At 42.1% G+C, this 13195-nt stretch overlaps 1 long non-coding RNA gene across 1 annotated transcript; it reads right to left on the reverse strand.

The window, feature by feature from the left end:
• Positions 1-334: 334 nt before the first annotated feature.
• Positions 335-2575, reverse strand: LOC143121474 (uncharacterized). Its single transcript, XR_012986493.1, has 3 exons — positions 2373-2575; positions 820-973; positions 335-461 (listed from the first exon to the last, which is right to left on the reverse strand). It is a non-coding gene; the product is annotated as an uncharacterized LOC143121474 (long non-coding RNA).
• Positions 2576-13195: the final 10620 nt, after the last annotated feature.

A 13195-nucleotide genomic window follows, 5' to 3' on the forward strand; every position in this document is an offset into this window, starting at 1 on the left:
TGCTCTGTTATGTCCTCCAAAAAAAGGGTTACCATCCCCCCCTGGCTTCCCTCCCCCTCCACCACCGCAGCAGAGGCCTCCTCCTCCACCACCGCAGCAGAGGCCTCCTCCTCCTGGATCTCCTCCTCCTCCACCACATCAGAGGCCTCCTCCTCCTGGATCTCCTCCTCCTCCACCACATCAGAGACCTCCTCCTCCTCCACCGCAGCAGAGGCCTCCTCCTCCTCCTGCATCTCTTCCTCCTCCACCGCATCAGAGGCCTCCTCCTCCTCCTGGATCTCCTCCTCCTCCTCCTGCATCTCCTCCTCCTCCACTGCAGACGAGGCCTCCTCCTCCTCCTGCATCTCCTCCTCCTCCACGACAGCAGAGGCCTCCTCCTCCACCACGGCAGCAGAGGCCTCCTCCTCCTCCACCGCAGCAGAGGCCTCCTCCTCCTCCACCGCAGCAGAGGCCTCCTCCTCCTGGCCCTCTGCCTGATTCTTCCATCCTGTGGGATAGACAAAAAGTTTACCATGTGGCTGAACCATAAATGCAGTAATAAAATAAATGGGAAAGTCAAGCAGACAATGAAGACATGTCAACAAAGAGTATTTTTTGTATGCCATTTCTTGTATTGGATGAAATTGAGTAGTCTGCTCTTTGCAAGTTAAACATCATCACCAGGTTAATGATGGAATAAGGCAAGACAGCCTATTTGCCATAACTTATCTTAAAGTTTAATGTTGTGGTAGATTTGAGAAAAAAATCTAGGATGTGGGTATATACTTTACTAACCCCATATGTATTGTTTTTAATAATATATTAAACAAGGTGTCTTACCAGAGCAAATCATCTCAAAAAAACCGGTAATCTTAACCAGCTTGGCAGAGGCCTCTGTATTAAGATGACACCGTGGGGTGAGAGCCTGGGTTTTTTTGCCTTCTTTGGACAGAAGGAGCAGTGGCTTAAATCCAAGGGCACTCAGCTTCTCTAGCTGCAGAGAAATAGCTTAGTTAAGAATAATAGATAATTTTATTAGAAATGCATAATTTCTGAATGGGTTGTTTGACCTGAAATTTTCTGTCATTTTTGCCCCATTTAGGCAGTCAATCTGTCAAACTAGAGCTGCATATGTTCACATATAAAGCTTCTCACAAAGCAAGTACATCTCTCACATTTTTACTGATATTGTATTTGTGTGGGACAACGACACTTTAACACACTGCCATCAACATCTGAACAGCTGGCAACATAAGTGTTAGCACCCTACAGCGAACTTGTACAAACTGTGGCCAAAGGATTTTGTGTGACACTGCCATAGCCCTTTTGGGCATGTAATTCACCCAAGCTGCTTAGGTTGTTAATGGACTCAACCGTCATCCCCACATTGATAACTAAGTGGATGTTAGAGCACCTTATGTTTCTCCATCTTCTGCTCGACAGGTGCTCGGTTGACTTTAGGTCTGAAGACATATTTGGCCAGTCCATCAGCTTCACCCGCAGCTTAGAGGTGTGATGGAGGCATCATTGTATTGGGAAACAATGCCGTGCACTGACCAAAGAAAGGTAATCACGGTCTGTTTGGGATTCATTTTTTCCCTCAATGAGCTGCTGCACCCCAGAGTTGGTAGACCCATGCTGCTCTGGACCCTGATGCTGGTACTTGACTGTAGGCAAGGGACAGTTGTCTTGGGGCTCCTTATCAGGGTACCATCAAATACATTGACCAATCTAATCCAATAAAATGTATCTTTTACTTGTCTCCTGATGACATGGATTACAGGAACCATGCCCTGTAGTCTGATGAAACAAAGATAAACTTGCCAAGATGATGTCCACATGTGTGGACAACAAAATAACTGTCTCCTGTCTAAAGTGAAGTATGGTGGTGGCAGCATCATGGTCTGGGGATATTTGTGATAAAAACATACCTTCGAGCTGAAAAGGGCCTTTCTGAGGAATCTGAGGGTAAGGTAAAGCTAATGGACTGACTAAGTATGTCTCCATACCTAGACTCAATTTAGCACCTGTGGAACATTCTCAAGTGGAAGACAGAGGAGCACAAGGTGTTATTAATGTTCATGATATATGTCATATCATGCTAATGACAGGCTCATGTCACGCTTATGTAGACACCTTCAAAAAGTCGTGACACTCTGGACATATGTATTGCCAAATGTTTGAACATTAATGGCTGTATGTTAAGATATTTTCAGAGGATAGCAAATCAACATAGTAATGAACTAATTTCAAAAATTGAAGGGGTGTACTCATTTTGGTGAGATACTGTACTTCCAAATATGTTTTCAGGGAAACAATATAGTGACTCTATCATTCATGGTGGATGCAAAGAGGTTTAGCCTATAACAGGTGATATGGTTAGTTGTACACACCATTATCAATGCCTCATCTATCATAGCTGAGGCATTGTGATTTTTTTTTAACCTCTTAAGCCACTGCTCCTTCCGTCCATCAAGCAACTGGAGGCGTTTTGCAAGCCTCTGCTTCTGGGGCTGGACTGCCCCACAGGCTGGACATCTCTTTTTTGCGCATGGCATCTCCTGGGGGCAGTTGGGGCATTTTTTTTTGTTAGAACCCATCTAGAAAAAAATGGAACATAATAGAATGTAAATAGATTCATGTTTTCCAGTTGTCAGCTGAAGAGAATGAATTAATATAAATCAATAACAGTAGTAATAACTGGAAATGGAGTATGGTAATGACAGTGTTAATCTTGGCTCCTATATTGTTCACCATCCTGTTATCAGTGTCAGATTGGAAGAAAATTGTATCATCTGTTATGATTCAGCCCAAGACAGAAAACATTAGCAATAGCGTTCTCATACATAATAGTGGCAAGACTAAGACCAAATTTATGTTGTTAAACTAGTCAATGAAATAACTCTAATACTATTCTGTTATCCAGTGCTGTAATGGACCAACTTTACTTCCTTGTGTCATGTCACTGAAAGTTCAGCTCAATTGGAATGTTCATAAATTCAGTTCTAAAACTGACTGTAAATACAGTTCTATTGGAAATATTTGAAGAAAAACAACCTTCTGCTTCATTTTCCATGATTTACCTAAACTCTTTAGCACTTCAACACGTTTTGAGAATGTTAAACTCAACCGACATTATTTCCACATAGTCTACTAAGAATTTGGGGGTTAGGGTGATATCGGATTAATGCAATAGCAGATTCTCAAATGTAGAGTATCTGTATCGTATGGGACATGAAAAAGTGGCAATGGGCCATCTCTAATAATTGCCAAAACTCAAAGAAAACGACATTAACACTAAATGGATTATATGTGAATTGGTTACTGTCTTTCTGAATGGTTAAAAGTCAACACTGACACTTACAGTACTTTGGTATAATAGGTGTCTTGTCTTGATTTGTTCCCTGTCCAAAGTTAACCAGGATTGGAATAGCATGATGAACAGAGGCTATATTTCTACTTTCTAATTAAATAGGTGCTTAGTTTCATGGAGTATGACAATAAGGTTGACTCTGCAGGACAGACAAGACACCTGCAAACCTTGACTGATTACATATGTACTCTCCCCTCCAATTACTCATCACACATTTGAAGCGTTGAAGCTTGCTGCTCAGTGCCACCAGAAATGGTTGCCTGGTCTGTTTAATGTTTTTTGGCGAGCGTTTGACTGAGTATAACAACAAGGGAAACAGATAAGCAGGTTGTGCACAGGTAACTAAAGGCAGAGAAAAGTAGACCGTAGTGTTGTGCTGTGGGATGCTGAACCCGGCATGTGGTTGGCCAGCTGTTCTGTCAACACCAAGGCATTCATTATAGTGGGGGTTAGGTATTGGCTAATGCAATTTGTCATTTTGATTTCAAAATGATGCTGACTTTCCTTTTTTGTTTCTCCATTATTTGGATTTAGGAAAAAGTATACAATCAGAACAGTTTGGTCAAAATCATGAAGGGGAAACTGATTATTCCATATATTTTTGGAAAGCTTACAACCGGTTTGCAATGTGCATCCCTAAATAAGTACATAGGGTGTTTGTGAATTGGGGTATGGCTGAAAATAACCAGGTAAGTTACATTTCAGGTATACAAAACTAGACCACATAAACCATATATCATCTGAAAGTATGTGCTCTAAGTATTTGACCTACAACCATTTCTGTCCCACCCTTCTCTTTCTTCAAACCCACGAAGGCTGTTACACTCAGGCCTGTGCCATGAAGGAAAAAAAGAACCCCCCCCCAAACCATACCTTCTCTAAAAGCATATTCCCTCAGGATATCATGAAGTAAGTTGAGAGATCTCACACCCTCCCCATCACTTCGCTAACATTGTACTTCATTGGTTATTATGAATAAGGTGATAGCCTACCGCCAATACCTGAGACTAGGGACACAACACCAAATTCTAGGCCCTATGCACAAGCAGTGGCCATGGGCCGAATTCCCTAAGGTAACTCAGTCCCCTTTTCTTCTCATAGGCCTAATTTAAGTCATTTATTTGTTAAGGGTTTTGTGAACATTCTAAAGACTGCAACCAACATCTCTCAACTTTAGAATGTTGGAGTTTGTTGGTGTTTGTTGGGGCAGTGTGGAAGTGGCTTAATAAGCACACCACTACTAGGGCTCTCTCTCTCTTTGCATTCAAATTCAGTTTATTTAAGCTAGGTTAGTTCTACTCTGAACAACATAGGTTCCACTCATGACAAAACAGACATAATAACGTAGTCTAACCCTTAACAAATAAATGACTTGACTTAAGGTCTCAGCTCGGCGAACCTAAACAACGGGGATGGTCCATTTTTTTAAATTATATATACTGCATTTCCACAGCATTGCATATTCATTCATACAAGAGTGAACAGAAAGCAGGCCTTGCAGCACACTTTGAAACAGACAAGCGGGTGACGGGTCACGAATGACATGCCCATCTCAAAACGATGAAGAAATTAGCCGGTATTTTTACACTTCTAGCGGGAAATAGGCATAGCCTAATATTATATGCATCCACTCAATCATACAATAGAAGTAGAAGCAATTTGTCACAGCTAAACCACACGTTATAGGATCACGAAAAACACCGTATCCTGGGTGTTGAAGACACTCGCCAGGCTTCTCGGCTTTTCGACCTGTCAACCCTCATTAGCCTGTTCTGACGGGTGGCCTAATGTGTTCATTTCAGCTCAGGTGTATTTGTCATGCATATTAGTACAGAATACCACAGCAATGAAACATTGTGCCTTGGCACTCTCCGCACCGTAGCCTACAATAAATATTGATTTATTTGTAGCCCATTATAGAGCTCCTTCTAGCTGGGAAGTAGGCAAGGCCTACTTGCGCAATAAAGCGTTAATTCATTAACTTCCACTTCGCATGAACTTGAGGCGAAGACGTTGAAAAAAAAAAAAACTTTTAAAAACCTTCTGTCCATCACTCACCAGTTGCACTCGTAGCTCCATAGGGTAGGGAAGTGTTGTCCTATCACGAAAGAAAAACCTTCAACTTTAATCTGACCAGCTTTGCAAACAAACGACAAGGAATCAACCTTTTATTATTATATTTCTAGCAAGAAATGTGTATTATATTTTCAGAATAAAGACTTTATCCATACAAAAGAAGACAACCAAGACGTTGTGATCTGGCCAAAACGTGTTGCGATTACGATTCACGGCTGCTCGGCCTTAAACTGACGAGCGTAGGCCTATTGCAAACAAACAACAAAGAATCAACATTTTATTATTATAGTTCTACCGGGAAATGTGCATTACATTTTCAGAATAAAATGTTCATTCATACAAAAAACAAATCCCTTGTGATCTGGCCAAAGCGTGATGCGATCACGATTCAGGCTGCTCGGCCTAAAACTGACGAGTTTATTGCAAACAAACGATAAGGAATCAACCTTTTATTATTAAATTTCTAGCGTCTAGCGGGAAATGTATCACATATTTTCAGAATAAAGCGTTCATTCATACAAAAGAAGACAACTAAGACACGTTCATAGTGAGCTGGCATGTAGGCCTACAGAAATGGCTTAGAACAGACCAATTGCTTTTAAAACCGCTGCATGATTTCAACTATTTTAATACACTGCCACTTCACATGAACTTGAGGAGACGACAGTGGAAAAATATTTTAAAACCCGACGCGCAAATGTCTCCCCTTCTGTCCCCCAGTCACCAGATAGCGCTCACAGCGGCGGCTTTATGCCTCGCGCATTAAAATGAATAGGGTAGGGAAGTGTTGTCCTATCACGAAAAAAGGGCCGAAATCGTGATGGCAGCACCCCTGAACAGATTTACTTTCGTGGTGATATCACGTTAAACCGTGAGACCGGGTTGAGCCGCTATAGTTGTTAGTTGTTGCAGCAGAAGAAACAAGATGCCAGAGCAATGTGCAGCATATTCCTGCTCAAATCGGCGGACCATCGCAAACAGGGCTCAGGGGATTACTTTTCACAAGTAAGATTTAACATTATCGTACTATTGGTTGTATTTTGTGAATGCAATCAGAGAGTTGAAAAGGAGCAAGGATCTTTGTTATTGTATGTAAATCGTAGCCAGCTAGCTAGGCTACTTGCTAGGTGTTCAGGTGTTCACCCGGCTATGAACTAAACCTTGATGAGTCATATTCCATAACACTGACTTACATTACAACTGACACAAGAATGTTATTGTAGAAATGAATCAAATCCCAGATAGCAATTTCCTTTGGGCCGGATCCGCATAAAAGCCTTTAGATCCGCCTGTAGCGGACATACGGTATCTGGCTGTGGGCCAGATCTGCTCCTGATAGAGGTTTCAGCTCTGCTAGTAATGCTGTTTTATCACCGGTTTACAGATTTGTCCCAGGTCCGATTTCCGCAACTCAACTGGAAGTCAGGAAATGCGTTTAAAATACAAAACACTGATTTGGCCCAAACCTGTGATACGGATATGAGCCGAAGGACCATTTTTTCACAGCAGACCCAGGTGGTAATGATATTAATTAAGGTGCGGATTCTGCTAAATTGACTGTCCTTTCCCTACTTCATTGTCAACTGGCTGCTAAAGAAAAAAAAAGGTATTTTGGAATGGCACAAATTTAGAAGCCATGGGGGTGCACTATGTTCCCTTGGCCACTTCATTTCTACAGTAAGGCTGGAAAAGAAGATATAGTTGGCTCAATATTGATCATATGCTCGTTTCATTATTTTTATTATTACCTAGCAGTGGTAAAAGTAGTCAATTGCTGTTTGTGTCAGATCAAACAGTGCTATGAGACAACCCCATATTCTTGCCACGCATGCAGAAGTCCAAGCAGTAACGTTAATCAAGGATCTTTGGTTTGCGCACTATCAATCTTTTGACATGATTTGCCAGCCTGGGGTTGGACTAGGACACAGCTCAACTTTTCAAGGTAAGCTATCTGCTTTTTATCTCTGTTGGTTTATTCAGAGACAACAACAAGCAGCGATTGATTACTTTAGGCCTACTGTAAGTTTATACTATTATTTTCCAGCAATATAGGCTACTAGCAGCTTGAGCAAAATAACTCACAATAACTAGCCTATTTTGGAAAAAACAGTGATAACGCTAACAGGATCACTGATGATAAAAAAACGAGTGTAATTGTGACTTAGCCTATTTTCAAAAAGGAATAAATGGCTAATGTTTATTTTGTGTTGTTTCAGATTGACCATGGAGATGACTGGAAGACAGCCTGAATATCGATGGGAACAGTGGAATTAACACGACTTAAACTTTGTCTGGGATTGCACTTCTACAGCCAGGTTGTTGAATAAAAAAAATAATAAGACACTTATTTGTAAAGTTTTTTTTTAACCCCCTATTGTGTTTGTAGCCTAGCTTATGTTTATTAGTTGAGCTGTTGGGAAAACGTTACGAACTTTAGCCTGGGTGAACCTATAACGAACCTGTTAGCAAATGTGTAGTGTAGCAAACAGATTTTCAGGATAATTAGCCTAATTACCAATCACATTTCACATGTCAAATAAAGCCTGCTAATCTGATAAACGGGTCCGTACCACACACAATAAGCGGACCCGTATTGCATATGATAAGCAGATCTGGAACACGTCAGTAACACAGACTCTATACGGAACTGGGCCAGTCTTAGCCCTTATTGGAACCAGATCCGTCAAACGGATCCAGACCAGTTTTGGACCGATGTGCTTTTGGACGCCGGATCAGGTCCATTATGCAGATCCGTGCCGTACGTTGTGGTAGGTGTGGCCCAGTTCCGTCCCAGTGTATGTTTGCTATCTGGGATATTACTAATTAGGGGTTTGCACGGCGTGTCATCAGATCTGGACGTTGCCATATTGGAGATACTCGCCTCATTAGAAAGCATTAGGCACTGAAGTAAATCCCTAACATCGTCAAGCAAAATGGTTAATTATTGCCGTGTTTTAGGTTGTACCAATAGGTCAGACTGAGAAAAACATCTGGTCTAGGTATCGACTTCCAAAAGTTATTAAAAAACCAGCGAGAAAGGAGAATAATGCCAGAAGTTATCAGAGGAAGGGGGAGAGAGTGTAAAGGGACACCTTATGTCAAAAATGATGGATGACCCAAAGGTCAAAAAGGTCAGGTTCATGTTTGGGTCAGTGGGCGTGTCTAGCAGTGGGCGTGTCTAGTATATTCTAGAAGATTCTGGAACATTCCAATAAGGTCACATGATGTGGGTGTGTCTTATGACATCACATGAGGAGGCGTTACTTTGCAGATGATGACATCACATGAGGAGGCGTTACTTTACGGATGATGAGATGTGATTTAACAATTTAATGGTTAATTAATTAATTGTATAGAATCAATAGAATTCTTTGTTCATGCTTGTCGAGATAGACGGTGAGAGTGTTTGCTGACATTTCACAAAAATCAGGCTCCCCAAAAGTCAGGCCGCCCTCTCACAGCTAGGGCTGGGGGCACACACACACACGCGCGCACGCACACATACACAAGAGTAAAATGGTAGAATGAGTGCTAAAATGCTAAAAAATACCTCGGGGTGTAAAAAACCACAAAGTACTGAGGAGATTCTGTAGGCAAAGGCCTGTGAGAGACAGAGTCCGTGAGAGAGACAGAGTCCTGAGGAGATTCTGTAGGCAAAGGCCTGTGAGAGACAGAGTCCGTGAGAGAGACAGAGTCCTGAGGAGATTCTGAAGGCAAAAGGTCTGAGAGAGACAGAGTCCGTGAGAGAGACTGAGTCCGTGAGAGACAGAGTCCAGAGGAGATTCTGAAGACTGCGACCGTTCCCTCCGAGCGTATGACTGGAAATGAGTCGAAAACGAGAAGGTGGGAGGGCGTGGTTGTCCCAGATTTAGACTAGTATTTCTCGTACCAATGGGATCATTGGGTGTGGCCAGCCTGTTAACCAATGAGCTTCCTTGAACTAGCGGTCATGTTCGGGCCATGTTCACCCATCCCCGGGTTACTTTCGGTCATCCAGCCACCCTCCCTGAGCCCCCCGGCCCACCCTCCCTCTGCACCCCCCATGCAGACTCATCTGTAAGACATTAAAATCAAAGAAAGTTTTTTACTACCTGTAGGGGTAGACCTAACTAACCCTAAAGTTCATGAGAGAGGTCATACTCACCCCAACCCAGGGGTGTGAGGTTACTTTCGCCCACCCACCCTATGTGAACAACCCGCACCCCACCAGGTGTGAGCATCCCCTGGGACTCATCTGTAAGACATTAAAAGCAAAGAAAGTTTTTACTAAGCGTAGGGGGTAGACCTAACTGACCCTAAAGTTCATGAGAGAGGTCATACTCACCCAACCCAGGGGTGTGAGGTTACTTTCGCCCACCCACCCTATGTGAACAACCCCGCACCCCACCAGGTGTGAGCATCCCCTGGGAGTCATCTGTAAGACATTAAAAGCAAAGAAAGTTTTTACTAACCGTAGGGGGTAGACCTAACTGACCCTAAAGTTCATGAGAGAGGTCATACTCACCCATTTCATGTGGTGTGAGGTTACTTTCGACCACCCACCCCTCGTGTGAACATCCCCTGCACCCCATCAGGTGTGAGCATCCCCTAGGGACTCATAGGACAACATGAACATCCTGGACCACCAAGTTTTAGGGGGTTTGTAAAAAAAGAAATAGGAGGAGTGCTAGTTACGGTGGGGATAAAAGGAACAGTTGTAGAGTATAGAAAGTAGGCTCAAGAAAAGAACAGAGAAAGACCAAGCAGAATCTCTACCTAAAGAAAAAAGAACAATAATGTCTGAGAAAAAAAACTTTAAGATAATGAGTGACAGCGATGAAGAGAGTCTCGTTATTGTCGAAGATCAGGAAGAAGTACAAGAAGAAGAAGAAGCGTTTGCCGGAACGTCTGGAGGAATGGTCACTCCTCAAAATGCTGTTTCTGAACCTGACGAGCGTTTGCTGTGGGCTCCTAGGAGAAAAAGATCAACACCCGTATTTGCCGCCGGATGTCAAGAGCCTCACCCCAATGAGTTAGGAGGAAAAGAGAGATGGTGTAATCTAATTTTAGGGTACGACTTTTATTTTCATTTGGGGCAACTGGGTCTGTATACTGAGACCGAACTGACGGCGGGCGTTCCTCCCGACAACGTCATGACTTTGAGATCTTACGATTGGAAAATGTGTCAAGAGCTCGTCAGTAACTGCATCAAAAGTAAAATGCCTGGGAATGAGAGTATTTCTGCAATGTGGTGCACGGTGCCTACCGATTTTGACAAAGTGCACATACGGTTCTTTTGCTGCCTGAAGAATGAACCCCCTTTGTCTTTCATTACACTCTCTCGTCAAGTGGGTGAGGATGTGGCAACGGCAAAAGAAAATGAACTCTACATCCCTCTGATGCTTTGGTGTCAACTGGTTACAAAACATAGCGGAAGGATTCAACATCTCTTTAGAAAAAGCAAAATGCATCGTTCGGTGATCAAAGTGAGAAGATGCATATTTCATTCCGAGGAGGAGTTGGAGAGAAAGGAGGCGGAGTTCTAGTTTGCTTAAACCATATAAATGGAAGGATCCCCCCGGTCTGTTAAATCACTCTGTTTGTAACTCCTCCTCCATCTACTCTACTCTGCTCTGAAGAAATAAAATGCAGGCTGCCGACTCTTTTCCTCAGACAGCCAACTATGGTTCTTCCAGCGGTATTGAGGGAGTCGAGTCCCCGCTGTTAACTCAAGGGGTGTTGGATCAACTGTTTAACGAAAGTTTGCTGGACACTGTGAAAGCCATACTCTCAATTGTATTGAACAAACTGATTAGAAGTTATATTGAGACTCGATGTGAAGGATGCGAAGCTCATAATCCGTCTCAGTTAAGACATCCGTGCTTGTTTCCCGCTCCTAAAAACTTTTTCTTTAATTACCACCAAGAATTGTTGACAGACTTTTGGACCTTCTTCCCTACATTGGAGAGACTGCTGAAAAACCATGGAATGAACATTAACCGAGATCGACTTCAAGGAATCGTCGAAGCTTTTCTCTATGACTTTAAAGAGGAGGCTGACATTGAGCAAACTTTTAATGAGCATTTGGAAAGAGTCGGTTTTTTTGACAATGTGAATAATCCTATTATTACCATCATTTCAGACTGTAAATTGTACTTTCAAAACCCCTGTTTGTTTCAACTGAAACATCCCAAGCTTCATACAAGTGAGTCTACTGACGCTGCTACTCCTGCTGTTGCCGACGTTACTGCTCCCACCATTGACTCTTCTACCCCGGCTGCTGCTGCTGCTGCCATTACTACCCTTGCTAGTTCTAACACGCTTGATGTTGATACTGACACTCTGAACCAAGAAGAGGAGAAAGAGAATACAGGTCCGACAAAGTTTCCTTACAAATATTCTTCTACTGATTCACCAAGCCGTCACCACTTTGGCTCTGAGTATTCTTCATCATGGGGACTTTTCTAAACTCTTCAAACTGTGAGGATCATTTCTGCCCACTTTTGGCTATGCAGCGTATATCTTCTATGTTTAAGACTGTGTTAGCTGATAAAATCAATAATGTTACGGTGTACCACCCTATAGATTATTTGCATCATGATCGTGAGAGTGTGTCTCTGATGAAAAGAATGTTTAGTCAGATTGAGCAAAGAGGAAAAAATCTGGAATTGTTAAACAGAATGGAATACTTGAAAAACAAGAGAGGTTTAGAGTTGTCGAGGAGTTTGGAAGCGATAATGGATGTTTTTGACTCCATGAATATCGGACGCATACTTTGCATTTATAAAGTTTTGTTGGATGTAATTGTTTATCAATTCAATCAAGGTGAATCTGTGAATGTGGATAACTTGCTGAATCCCATACAAGAGTACATATCCATCAAATTTACTCCGTTGATGTTTGTACGATTGAGGTCTTTTTTGTACCTTTAGTAATGATCTACACATTTATATTACTCATTTGTTTAAAGTGTGAAGCATAATCATTTTATTCATGTATCCATAATAAAGCATGTCTGCATTATAAAACCAAACTTTTGTTTTTGTACGCCTCATTTTTACTCGGTCTTCGAGATGGTTAAAAGGAAGAAAAAAACTCCTTTACCCCGTTGGGAAAGAGTGATGAGCGAAACGTATTATACCCCTGCGGATCCAGGTTCTCTAGGTGGGAAGGATCGATTAGTGAAGGTTGTAGAAGAAAAATTGGGTCAAAAATTAGATAAAGAAAAAGCTGAGGATTGGCTAGCAAAACAGGATGCCTATACCTTACATAAACCAGCACGTATTCACTACCTCAGAAACAGAGTATTTGTCCCTCGGCCCTTGTATCAATTTCAAGCCGATTTATGTGATATGCAGATGTTGAAAGATGATAATGACGGTGTAAAATTCATGCTGAGGATCATTGATGTGTTTTCCAAAAAGGCTTACGCTCGAGTTTTAAAAACTAAAACAGGGCTTGAGGTGGCTAAAGCTTTCGATTCGGTTTTGAAAGAGTCGGGAATACCGGAGAAATTACAGACGGATGACGGGGGAGAATTCTTCAATAAACATTTTGCACAGCTGACTGAGAAACATGGAATCACCCACTTCTCCACCGCTTCAGATTTGAAAGCCTCGGTCGTAGAGAGATTTAACCCTCTATACCCCAGTGGAATTCTATAACAATGCCCCAGATTCCTGGGAATTCTAAGAGAAAAGGGCAATTTGAGAAACATTTCAAATAACCAAGAATAACTAAAAATCTAATGAAAAGTGTCAATTGTAAGTTTCTTTCAGTTTAAAGATT

The sequence above is a fragment of the Alosa pseudoharengus genome, unplaced genomic scaffold, assembly GCF_046254945.1.
Source record: "Alosa pseudoharengus isolate Yale_2024_CS ecotype anadromous, Long Island Sound unplaced genomic scaffold, YU_APseudo_1.1 YU_APseudo_1.1_scf_13, whole genome shotgun sequence".
NCBI classification, from domain to species: Eukaryota; Metazoa; Chordata; class Actinopteri; order Clupeiformes; family Clupeidae; genus Alosa; species Alosa pseudoharengus.